This window comes from Hippocampus bargibanti, linkage group LG06 (assembly GCF_051943395.1).
Source record: "Hippocampus bargibanti isolate YZ-2025 linkage group LG06, ASM5194339v1, whole genome shotgun sequence".
Lineage (NCBI taxonomy): Eukaryota > Metazoa > Chordata > Actinopteri > Syngnathiformes > Syngnathidae > Hippocampus > Hippocampus bargibanti.
The window spans coordinates 1,328,515-1,341,428 of record NC_142739.1 but is presented as its reverse complement, the minus strand read 5'-3'; the positions used below and the strand labels follow the sequence as shown (position 1 = coordinate 1,341,428).

Below are 12,914 nucleotides of genomic sequence, written 5' to 3'. Positions count from 1 at the left end.
ACAAAGTCAATATCAGAGATGACCACAATTACGGTCACTTGAGGGAGCTGGTCGCCCTTTCTGGGAAAAATAGGCCTCCATACGTACACGATTTTTATCTCACTGAGGCATGCTCTTTAGCAATATAGTTCCATATAGGTTTGTCATGTTGTCCCCTGTTTTTCTGAAGTCATCATTGAGTTTGCACACTTGGTAAATACCATTTACATAAATAGGTTGCTGTCAGGCATTCACGGGGCTATATTTAAAACTGCTCGACACAAGTTTCCAGGCAACCCAGGGGATACCCCTATTATGTACCCCACGCTTCCATACCCACTCCCTCCAAACATTCTTGCACAGCCACCAACCCATGGTAATCTTATCATCTCCCAGCATTATACCCTTCTCCCACAACAACAAAAGCCACCAGCCAGAACTATCACGCCTGACCCTCCATTGCCCTTAACTTGCTCTCTTCAATCATGCAGTGATTTGTAACGACTCCTATCCTCCCGTACACCTCCCCACACACGCCCCTTGCTCCATCCCATAATACTCAAGCCATTGGCCACTCTTTGATATTAAGGACTACGCTCACTTCAGATGGGACCCAATTTCAGTCAACCAATTTCTAAAAAAAATGTATGGTATGACATCAGCAGCTATGAAAACAGCAGAAAGCTGGGGGAAGGGGAATGCGCCTTGTCTTCCGAATTCTTGCTGCCCGACAGGGTCAGATTGAGTGTTGTCCGGTGGTGCTTTAATGTTGTGGTCTATCTACTGTAAGCCACGCTCAAACTGTGCTGACAGACACACGGGGCTAAAGGGCAGCAGCGTGTCACTGCTCTCTCCCCTCGTCCGCCGCCCAGAGTCGAAGCTAATGTTTGAAAAGCGGTGGCTCACAGCATGTGATGAACGTGGGGGGCATGCCAGTGGGGTGAAGTCAGCGGGGAAGGGGTCAGGGGCAGTTATCAGTTCTGATTGCATTATCTGGGAGCAAACAATGATCGTGCTGAGTTGTGATGTGTATAGGCTGGAAAGATTGAACTGCGGTGTGCAGCGGGCCGGCCACTGTGTTACGTACAGGCCCGTCTGCATTTTCAGACGCTCGCACGAGCTAAAGAAGTCACTCACGCTCATATACAACAAGCCGTCAAGTCATTCATAGAATGTGTTTGGCCCACTGAGTTCATCTGTTCAATTCAGTCATAGACCCATCTGTTCCCAAGGAGAGGAAAGCAAAAATCTCATCAGGTTTGAAGGTGCCCTTGCTTCTTTTTTTATGAGCCACATGCTAAATGGATGTTGCATATGGAGCTATCATTCCTGAAAATTGCTTGCTAAAATGTTAACTTAAGTTGCCACAACTTTGCAATAAGGGGAGTGTATTTACGCCATTGGGACTGCCCCATAAGAATTGAAAACACTGCGACAGGAGAAAATCCTTGCATGGGAGATAGTAAGCCAACATACATTTATTTTGTGACATGTATTACAGAAAAAAAGATGGTGAAGGATTATGTTCATTTCCTTCAGCTTTCTTTCCTCAACATACTCATTTGAGTCATTTGATGATTTGTCGAAAAAATACAATGGTTATTCAGGATAATCAATTTCCCCAAGTTCCCACGATCAACTACACTATCCCAAACAGGTGTCTGCTACTTTTTGCAGTGCAGTGATTAAATACTATGTGACTGTGTACGAATGTAATAAATCATTTGAACTTTGCCAATACTCTTGTGACTCTTGGAAGTATTTTATTTCTTTTCGTGCTCAATACTTCAAAAATATTTCTTAACCTATTTAAATCCCCCATTGTCATGGTCATCTCATTGTACGGTTCTTACCTAATATCAAAGTCAGCATAACATAGAGCATGTGATGGATTCTTTATTTGTCAGTGAGAAGCGGTTCATATTTATGTAAACTTTTTGGAAGGATTTATCAGCCTTACAATTTATAGACTGTTTGATGAACGACCCGGCTGCAATCTCTTCATTTCACCTCTATCTATGTGTCGCTTGCACTATTACTCATCACAAAATTTATGACCTCCACTCAGGTCATCAAAAGACTTACACATTCCCAACAGTAAAGAAGTCGATGGAATGAGAGGGGGGGGGGGCATCTTGTGAAAGGAAAGCAGTGAGTTGTAGTGAAGGATGTAGTGAGGGGAGTGAGGACGAATGGGGAGCAGAAGCAAGGAGAGCGATAAGGAGAGCGAGAGAAGTGCTGATGGCTATAGGTCAAATGCCTCCAAACACCAGTCAATAAAATTGAGGCCCACCCTCGAAACGTGATAAGACGTTTCTCAACGTCTCCTCGATATATCAAAATAATAAACATGTTATAAATGACGTGTTTGCACCACTGAAAAAAAAATTTGGATTTGTGTTTAAAATTCCATGTGTGTTTTTTTTTAATTTATGATCAATTTTATTTTAGTTCTTGTAAGCATGTGCCTTTATGACTACTCCAGGAAAATGCTACACATTCCATCATATTTGTCATAGTTACATTGATAGTTTCGTTCAGGGCATTTCATTCTCGGCACATTGAATGGAATATTTTGTTTCATTCCTTTCATAACTTTGCTGCTGTGAAATGTAAATTTATCCAATGCGAGACTAATAAGGGCAAATCCAATCCAACTGGACTGCACTTTTTCTCGTTTTTCATCCAAGTTGGGTTCATTATTTAGGCTGGTGCATTCATGCTGGTGAAGTCCCAATCAAGCCTCGTGACATGAATTCTGTTTTTGTAAATGGGCAGTTGTAATTGGTGGAGATTTATGTTTAATGTTGAAATGCTGCACAAAATGCATTGTAGACTATCTACGTATGTTCCAAGAATACAAATAGGCCTGTTTCACTCCAGTTAAAAATGCATGTGACAAAATAGCACTTTGGGCTGCTTTAACGTCTCTTTTTTGGTGTGGAAAGTTTCATTCCTTATCTTCAATTTTCCTAAAATTTTTAGCAAATATCAAGCGCCATATGTTGGCCTTGCATTCCAACACAATCTATTGCTTTCTTCACGTAATACGTAATATCATACATCACATACTGCGTGTAAGCAGGAATCTGTTAAGTGTTGTGTTGGTGGTTCTTTTGTAGAGGAAGACTGACACTGGGGTATTCAAGGAAAATGGTCATCAATTAATGTGATTAATGATGTCATCCACAGGCCCTAAAGTGAAAGAATTTATTACTGTCATTTCACTCAACCGCTCAACCCTCCGTGGAATCATCCAGACACACTCAGGCCCCAGTCACATGTGCGTGTACCAAAGACAAATTACAACTTTCGCTTACTCATGCGTACGGGAACGCCACCCAAACACACACACGATCACACACACGATCACACACAGCCTGTAAAAAGCTAAATAAATCCTTTTTTCACCACATCACTTTTTTCCCCCAACAAGTCACTAAGTTTGTCAGCCAAAAAAGGTTTGGAAGAATTCTGAAAGGCGTGTGTCAAAAAACTTTAATAGAGGAGAGGAAGACAATAACATCGAGGAGAACCAGTGTTAGCAAATGTGCAGAAAAATATTAATCATTAGTGTGTCATGTTACCATGCGACAACACTTCCTCAACGTATCTCTTAATGGCTGTCATGCAGTGAATCTGCTGACTACATTAACTGGAGATGGTTAGGATGTGTGGATGTTTTAGCGGGTGTGTGGATGTATGCGTGTCTTTGAGCGTGTGTGGTGCAGTCTAATATTTCCACCAAGACTGAGGTCCAGGAAACTGCTCCATCTGCTACCAATGTAGGCACTTTCATTAAATTTCCTCTCACAAAAGGGCATCACTCAAAGACCATCACTTGGTCGTCTTTTAAAGACTCTCTGGAGGCGGTAATGGCCGACATGAAACTCAGTCAATCTGATAAAAGACAGTTTAATCTTTATGCAAACACCACAACGGCCGCAGTGCTGTTGGAAGGCACCTTTTTTCGACAGGCACATAAGAACAAGTGTGCAGATTTTCCTGACCCAATGGCTGAGGTTTACAATACGATTTGTGGCACGTTGGTAAAGGCTAGTTATTACTAATTTGAACAGAAACTTCATTTCCGTACTTGAAAGATATGGTTTCACATCCACTGTGTAAATCGTGTACACTGTCCCTGGAATCTGAGCCCAGTCAGCAATGGCATCTGGGCCGGATCCGGCATGAATCCGGCATGATAATAATAATAATAATAATTTAATGATCAAACATAAAAAGTTAACTACTTTAACAATTTAACAAAAAGAGTTTTGAATTTTCAGTTTTTATTTTTTTATTTTTTCCTCTTTTTAATTTAATATTGTATATGTACTGTGCATCCATCCATCCATCCATTTTCCGTACCGCTTATTCCTCATTAGGGTCGCGGCGGGGCCGGAGCCTATCCCAGCTGTCTTCGGGCACGAGGCGGGGGACACCCTGAATTGGTTGCCAGCCAATCGCAGGGCACACAAAGGGCACACACGCTTGCTGTTGACTACGACTCTCGATGAATGCTGAAAAGGTAGTAAGTAAACGTATTTTATGCTCAAGGCAACGTGGATAATACGAAGACATTTCTGTCTAGAGTTAAGACTGAATTTTCAAGAGCCCTAACAATGACGAATAACATTCGCACAAATGGGGGGATATGACTCTTTATTGTTGCAAAGGGAAATGTTTGAAGATATTGTGCTCTAACTTTAGGGTTATTTACGTTTATTTTTGCGAATATTTTCACTTTGTGTACGTATTTAATCAAGACTGAAGCGTGCGAATTTTGAAAGTAAACAACTCAAAACGTCACTGGTGGGTTGGGCTTGAAACTGCTGAGAGTTTCAGGAAACATTAAAAAAACCCACTAAACTGAAATACAATGAAATTCATTGGGATTCACCTTGCAGCGATACCAACCAGGTACTGTACTTATTTGACCATAAAACAATTATGAAAATTGTAACCTGAATTTGAAAAAAAAAAGTCGGACGTTGAAACTAACTTTTTTTATCTTAACCTTATCGTGCATGAAATATTGACATGCCTGATTTTTATGCGTCCCTCAGCGCCGGGGTTGGTCAGATGGTCAGTGTGCGTAGCCTTCCTAAAGACTTCTGTTTTTAGCGCTCTGTCCTCTTTTATAATTATTTTACAATCCAAGAAGGCTAGTTGGTTCTCTTTAATGTCCTTATGAGTAAATTTAATGTTGAAGTCTACAGAGTTGAGATGATCTGTGAAGGATTGAATTTCTTGTTTTTTAATTATGACAAAAGTATCGTCCACATATTTAAACCAGTGTCTAGGTTTTGTCCCCGATGTGAGGGCCTGTTTCTCAATCTCTTCCATGTACAGATTAGCCACTATGGGTGAAACTGGTGAGCCCATAGGACAACCATGAATTTGTTTGTAGAATTTTTCCCTAAATTGAAAATACGTAGTATTAAGGCAGATTTCCAATAATTGGCAGATGTAGTCCGGTTTAAGTGTGGTTCTTTCATGAAGAGAAACGTCCGCCAGCAGTCTCGTCTTCACCACTGAGACTGCTGCTGGGGTTGGGACAGATGTAAAGAGAGAAGTCACATCGTAAGATGCCAAAGTTTCCTCAGGTTCCAATATGAGGTCTTTGATCCTCTCTACAAACCCTGTGGTGTTCTCTACGTGATATTCTGTGTTACCAACCAACGGAGCTAAGATAGTTTTTAAATATTTGGCTACATTGTATGTAGAGGAGTCAATGCTACAAACAATGGGTCTGAGGGGTCTTTATGTATTTTTGGCAGGCCATAGATGCATGGCGTGGCCTCCCCTGGTTATAATCTAAAATACATCTGTTTGTCTATATGTTTTCCTTTCTCTAACTTTCGGAGACAGTCTCTCATTTCTTTCTTGTATCTATAAGATGTAAGATGCCAATGTTTCCTCAGTCTATCATTTCTTTCTTGTATCTATAAGATAGATAGATACGCTCACACAAACCTTTGAGTTTGGCGGACCTCAAGTCTTGGTGTGACACTGTTTTGGTTGCCTGCATGCTTTATAAAATTGTGATGGCAACAGAAATGGCAATTTTGAAAAGCACACTGCAGCGCTTTTGTGTGCTCTGTTTTGAAATAATTTATGTTACACCCAAGCACATGCGTGACCTGTTTCTTACTTGAACTTGTTTCGCCGCTCTGATGTGAAAATGTTTGATTCTGCACCGTCTTACAAATAAACACTGGCTGACATCACAGGACCAGACTCTCGGGCTAAAAAGGCACACTCCTCTTTTGTGACCTTCTACCATTTATTCACCTCCCCAGTGGAAAAAAAACAGGCTGAGGGTGAGGTCCACTTGGTGTAGGTGGATGTCGAAGGGCTAAGCCCCATTGTGGCTGTCAAGCGCCGACACCACCTCCTCACATCTGTGCAATGTTAAAATTGAAAGGGAGTGTGAAGGAAATAAGAAGACAGGAAGGAGAGACAGACAGAATGACCAAATGTTGCTTTTACTTACCTGTATATTGTTTTAATTACCGATGTGTGTATGACAATTGACAGTAGGCGATAGGGTAAAAGGGGAAATTGTGATGAGGGCCCTCAACCCTTTCGCTTGCACACTCCAGGCAAGATGAACTTGAACTCCCTGTAGCTGAGTTGCAGTCCTCTTCCTGCAGCCCAGACACCTCTGAAGAATGCCACCCGTGTGGGAGGGCGGGCGAGGGCCTCGATGGATGGCTGAGCTGCGCGGACAAAAATAGTAAGAGGCTTCTACATGAGTTAACTAATCAGTGCTCATTATAGATTATGTCTCGCCAGTTCACAAACAGAGGCTCAACAAAGGCTCATGGTGAACTGACACTGTGACAATTAAGCAACCGAGCTTATTGACCCGTTTTCTCTTACCAATAAAAAAAGATTTTTTTTTAAGTCTATAAAAACCAGGGGCAGACACTGTTAGAGGGACTTGAGGGGGGTGTTAGGAATGCTACAAAGCAGGAAAAAAACAGCACACCCTCTTTCGGTCTGATGTACATTGTACTTTTTAAAATGTCAATTACTCTTCCCACAGCAATAAATCACAAAGAAAAAAAAACATTTGTGAATCATGACAAAACTTCATAAATGAAACATAGTTTCAGATATCTGGGAGACAGATACATATTTATTATCTATCTTACAAGTCACTTTATTAATTTTTTGATTTTTATCTTGGCTCTGGGCAAGCAAGGATGAGGTATTAGGGGCCGGAATGGATCCCGTGCCATCTTAATCAAGGGCACCAGTATGTGCCACACTAACATGCATTCGTTCAATAGTAAAGAGGAAATCAATCAGAGCCAAAATTTGAACATAGAATCTACAAATGGGGAGGAATTGGGCCGCCATTCTACCTGCTTCACGAAGACAAAAGCTAATAACAATCAAAAGTAAATGGTAGTGAGATTTATTGTCCATGTTTGCTGTCACGTTTGAAGGCCTCACAATATCAGAATCACTGTACTATTGTAAAAAACCGCAGTACTATAAACTCAGGTAGAATAAAAAAAAAAGTTGTCCGATTCAAACAAAACACATTTCTCTCAATGTCTTTTTTCATATGATTCTGGTAATTTAAAGTTATGTTGTGCTCTACCTTATCAAAAACACAAAGATGTTAAGTTCTGTAACACTCCAAGCATTATTATCAAGCTCAAAGCACATCCGACACGCAGGTCATTTACCATGATGGCGAAGATAAACGTTGTCATAGATGCAGCACCGGGGAGGAAAACAACACTGAAACACAAAGAACAGGCGATGAACTAAACTTTGAGCTCGTAGCACTGCAATGCTTTTCTTTCCAAGATAATAGGCTATTTGGATGCTGGTTATCAGAGCATTAAATACGGTAATACACTCTTTAGGTTGCTGCACAGAGTTTCTCGAAGATGGAGAATAGCACCAATAAACGGTTTACCTTTGCACTGGGCTATCAAAATGCGTGTCAGTGGTGTCAATAGCAAGGATGAGTGAAGGACAAGTGCAACCTTTGACGAAAGGAAGCTAACAATAAAAAAAAACAGACTTTGAATTTGAATTTCATTTTGTTAAAGTTTTGAATGGCACATGTGAGAAAGATATGTGACATGCAAAAGACAAGGGCGGGACTGCTTATTGACAAAACAACCCATCCTTATCAAATCGCAGTCAATATTATATAGCTTCATCAACATCCCAGAGTAGTTAAGTGCACTTTATATTCTGTACTACATTTGACTTGCCTGCAGGCCTCATTGCTCTAATCGGCCTGTTTGCTGCTCTGTCGTCAGCTTAGGGTGTTGGCGGCCATGTGATCCCATGGTCAACACATCGATGTGGACGTCTGATAACCGTTGTGTCATTATCTTATCACATGCATCTGCTAGAAGTGAGGAACCAATGCCCTGCTGCGCTTGCAATCAGCTCATTTTTATGCTTACAAACAGTACTGTTTGAATGTTTGAAAGGTCGTAATTTGGAGGAGAATCGTTTTCTCTCTCGTTTTCTCTCTCGTTTTCTCTCTCGCTATCCCTTTCTTTTATATGTATATACACACATACATAGAGATAGATATATAAGTCTATAATATTATATATATATATATATATATATATATATATATATATATATATATATATATATATATATATATATATATATATATATATATATGTGTGTGTGTGTGTGTGACGGGTGTCACAAGAGTGACTGTCTTGAGCTCCATGTTGCTGCCATCTTAATAATACCAGATGCATGGGTGTCTTTTTATTTCTTTTATTGCTGCAACACACTATGGCAGAAGGGATGGGTGAAGTCGCATGGGTTTCGTCTTGTTATTAACATAGACTTGTCCAAGTAGTTCGCAATATGCAAAACATTGCAGATAAAAATGAACGTGTGATCCTATAGTGGTTATTTACAGAAAAAGAGAATACAACACAAGTTCATAGTTATATACATGATGTCCCTGAACGCATCAAATGCGAGACATCTGCGCAAACATGCGGTGCGCTGGATAATGGTGGCACAGTTCGACACGCCACTAACACTCACAGCCAAATGAAACACGACACAAGAAACGAAATATTGTACAATAAAAACAAAATGAAACAATCATTACCTGCAATAGTATGGCAGACGGGATGGGTGAAGTCGCATGGGTTTCGTCTTGTGATTAACTACGCAACAGAAAAGCACTATGGGGCACAACTGCTTCAAAGTTCCACTCGACAAAACTTGAATTAAATAATGACACAAAAAGTAGTCTGGACTCGAAAGGAATCAGGGAACTAATTAGATACACTAGACAGTACAAAAGGGGAAACTGTAGCCGTTGAAGAAAGCGCACACACCACTGAATGTGGAGAAGTGTTTATTCCAGCGGCTAACAAGTGGATCTGCCTCAAACAGAAAATGCAATGAAATATCTGTAACATAAACCCGCCCCCTCCTGTGCACCTGCTGGGTGAGATGCCTGGTCCTAGTGCCCACCAGACAGCTCCCCAGAACACCCAGAAGGAAGGTCAAGGTTAAAATTTTGCAGGGGACTTGACCAGCCTGCCACAACGACTAGGCAGTCCGTCGTTCGTTGGTGAAGGTGAAATCATTCGGGCAGGTGATCCGGGTGAGACCTGAGTCGGGGAATGACACTCAACCCTGGCATACCGCGGTGAGGCTGGAGGTTTCGGAGGGCGTCCGCGACGTGGGACCTGGGCCGGCGAAACGTCCGGTTTGAGTCTGTCTATTGAAATCCCTTCGCCCACCCATATCGAGCACAAAACTCTTTTCACCGTGTTCGAGCACTCTAAACGGGCCATCGTACGGCGGTCGGAGGGGAGAGCGGTGGACATCATGACGCACAAAGACAAAACGGGCTGACCTAAGACCAGACGGAACGAATATTTTGGGGACGCAGTGGTGAAATGGTGCTGGAGTCGGGGCTCTTCTGGCAAAAGGGGGAAAAAAAGGTGCACCCGAAGCTTCGGGCAGAAAGTCACCAAGAACGCAGAGTGGCTGACCGACTACAAACTCTGCCAGAGCGGCGTTAAGGTCTTCTTTTGGGGCCGAATGTAACCCGAGCAGGACCCACGGAAGCTGGTCGACCCAGTTACCGTCCGATAGTGCGGCCCATAGTGCGGCTTGACCCGTAGTGACCGGTGGAAACGTTCACACATCCCGTTAGGCTGTGGGTGGTAGGCCATAGTGCGGTGTACCTGCACACCCAGGACTGCAACATGGCTGACCAGAGCTTGTACACAAACTGGGAGCCTCTGTCCGAAGTGATATCGGATGGCGTGCCGAAACGTGCGACGCAGGACGACAGATTTGCGCGGGCAATATCTGCCGAGGTCGTGGAGGACAGGGGGACTGCTTCCGGCCACCTAGTGGTCCGATCGACCATAGTGAGGAGATGTGTGCAACCCTGCGAAGGAGGGAGGGGCCCGACCAGATCCACAGAGACATGGTCAAATCTCCTGGCCGGAATTGGAAAAGTTTCCAGGTTTGTGTGTGCCTGTGGAGTTTGGCGTGCTGACATGCCACACAAGCAGCTGCCCACTTCCTGACGTCCTTTCGTAACCCGGGCCAGACAAACTTGGCCCCAAGTAGATTGACTGACGCCCGGACGCCAGGGTGTGAGAGGGAATGAATTGAATCAAAAATTCACCGACGCCACTCCTGCGGAACCACGGGACGAGTGTGACCCGTAGAAACATTGCAGAGGAGAGCGGGACCCCCTTCACACAGTGCCACCTCCTCAAGCTTCAGGGCTGTGCCTGCTGCCTTGAGTTCGTGGATGTCCGGATCCTCAGATTGAGCGGTGGCCATCTCAGAAAAATCCACCCCTAGCTGGACTGGACACACGATTGCACGTGACAAGCAATCGGCCACAGGTTTACATTTGCCGGCCACGTGCTGAATGTCTGTTGTGAATTCCGAAATGGCCGCTAAATGCCGTTGCTGTCGGGCCGACCACGGTTCAGTCACCTTCCACATGACAAATGTGAGTGGTTTGTGATCCACATATGCGGTGAACCGGCGCCCCTCGAGGAGGAAACGAAAATGGCGCGTTGCAAGATAGAGTGCTAACAACTCTCTGTCGAAAACACTATACTTGCGTTCGTTATCTTGCAGCTTCCGACTGAAAAATGCAAGGGGCTGCCATTTGTTCTCCACAAGCTGCTCAGCCACCGCCCCTACGGCAACATCAGAAGCATCGGTAGTGAAGGCCACCTGTGCGGTTGAGATCGGGTGGACCAGAAGAGTTGCACCCGCGAGAGCGTCCTTGGCTCGTTGAAAAGACTGTGCTCGTTGCAGAGGCTACTCGACGGGGTCATTAGCCTTCTTTTTTCTCAAGGCGCCGTAGAGGGGTTGGAGGAGGTCGGCTGCGTGAGGAAGAAACCGGTTGGAAAAATTGATCATGCCCAAAAACTCCTGTAGAGCCTTAACTGTGACCGGGCGGGGAAAATCCACCACTGCCCTCACTTTGGCGGGTAAGGGGATGGCGCCCTGTGGAGAAATGCAGTGCCCTAAGAAATCGATCTTGGACAAACCAAATTGGCACTTCACATGGTTAACGATAAGGCCATGCGAATAAAGACGCTTAGTTAAGTGTGACAGATGTTCCTCCGGTGAAGGGCTGGCCACAAGGATGTCATCTAGATAAACAAATACAAAATCAAGGCCTCGCAAGACTGAGTCCATCAGTCTTTGAAAGGTCTGTGCTGCCCCCTTCAGGCCAAAAGGCATGCGGAGAAATTCAGAGGCCAAAGGGGATAATCACCGCAGTTTTTGGCACATCCTCTGCCCGTCCCGGCATCTGGTGATAACCACGAACTAGAACTATTTTAGAAAAGATCACGGCGCCGGCCAAACGTGCGGAAAAATCATGAATGTGCGGGATGGGGTAACGGTCACGTGTGGTTATTTTACGCCTCATGATGCCCAAGCGCTCCATCGTCGCAAACTCCCCTTTCACCATTGCCAATTTTGCCGCGTCGAGGGGATGAGCGCGGACAAAAACTGCCGGGCCGACCGTTGGGATGAAGTGCTCTGCCCCGTATTTCGTATCAGAATTGGAAAAGTCAGGGGTAGTTAACATCGGGAAATCGGTCAGCAGAGGTTCGTAAACGTTACCTGACGTTAAATAATTTGCGTGTGTAACGCTCCTCACACGGGAAAGTCGCGAAAGAGATGGCGTCAATCAAACGACGGTTAGCAATCCACAAGAAGTCCGTGAGCACATAAAAAAATCAGCGCGATTATCGGAACTGTGATCCAGGCAACAATAAAGTACCACTTGAATTCCGTCCGTGGAAGCGCACAGTCACCGACCTGGAGCCGAAGTTGGCGATGGGCGAGCCGTTAGCTGCGCACAGGGGAGGCCCGCATCCACCTGCCGTCTTGTCCGCGGCGGTGGGCGTCAGCAGGCTTACTTGTACCCCACTGTCCACAAGAAAACGTCTACCTGACGAGGAGTCCGTGATGAAAAGCAGCTCGCTTTCGTTGCCGGCGCCCACGGCTGCTACTGGGCGTTGGAGATTCCCGGAGCCTCGTAGGAGCAGGGAGCTACGCAGCGTCGATCCCAGGCACCAAACCGCTGATGGAAAAAGCAGGTGGCTTAACCGCGGGGCTTCTGCGATACCACTCCGGCCACGACGGTCGGATCGATGCTCGACGCCACTTCACCGAGGGGTTCGTCCGTCACACTTTGCACGGCGAACCGCCGTGTCGCCAGAAGCACTCGATCTGCATCTTCTGCCAAACCACGATAGTCGCCGGTAGCTACGCACGTCGAGTTAGCTAGCCCGGCGCGCACCTCGGGTGGTAGCTGGCGAAGGAATATGTGGGGGAAAAGGAATCCGCCATCATCCGAATTTAACAGCGACAGCATTTTGTCCATGAGACCACTGCTGTTCCGTCGCTGAGTCCGG

At 44.6% G+C, this 12,914-nt stretch overlaps 1 long non-coding RNA gene across 1 annotated transcript; it reads right to left on the bottom strand.

The window, feature by feature from the left end:
- Window positions 1-5,880: 5,880 nt before the first annotated feature.
- Window positions 5,881-8,041, bottom strand: LOC148896148 (uncharacterized). The gene is made up of 4 exons (XR_016115176.1): window positions 7,922-8,041; window positions 7,686-7,740; window positions 6,479-6,704; window positions 5,881-6,386 (listed from the first exon to the last, which is right to left on the bottom strand). It is a non-coding gene; the product is annotated as an uncharacterized LOC148896148 (long non-coding RNA).
- Between the last annotated feature and the right edge of the window lie 4,873 nt (window positions 8,042-12,914).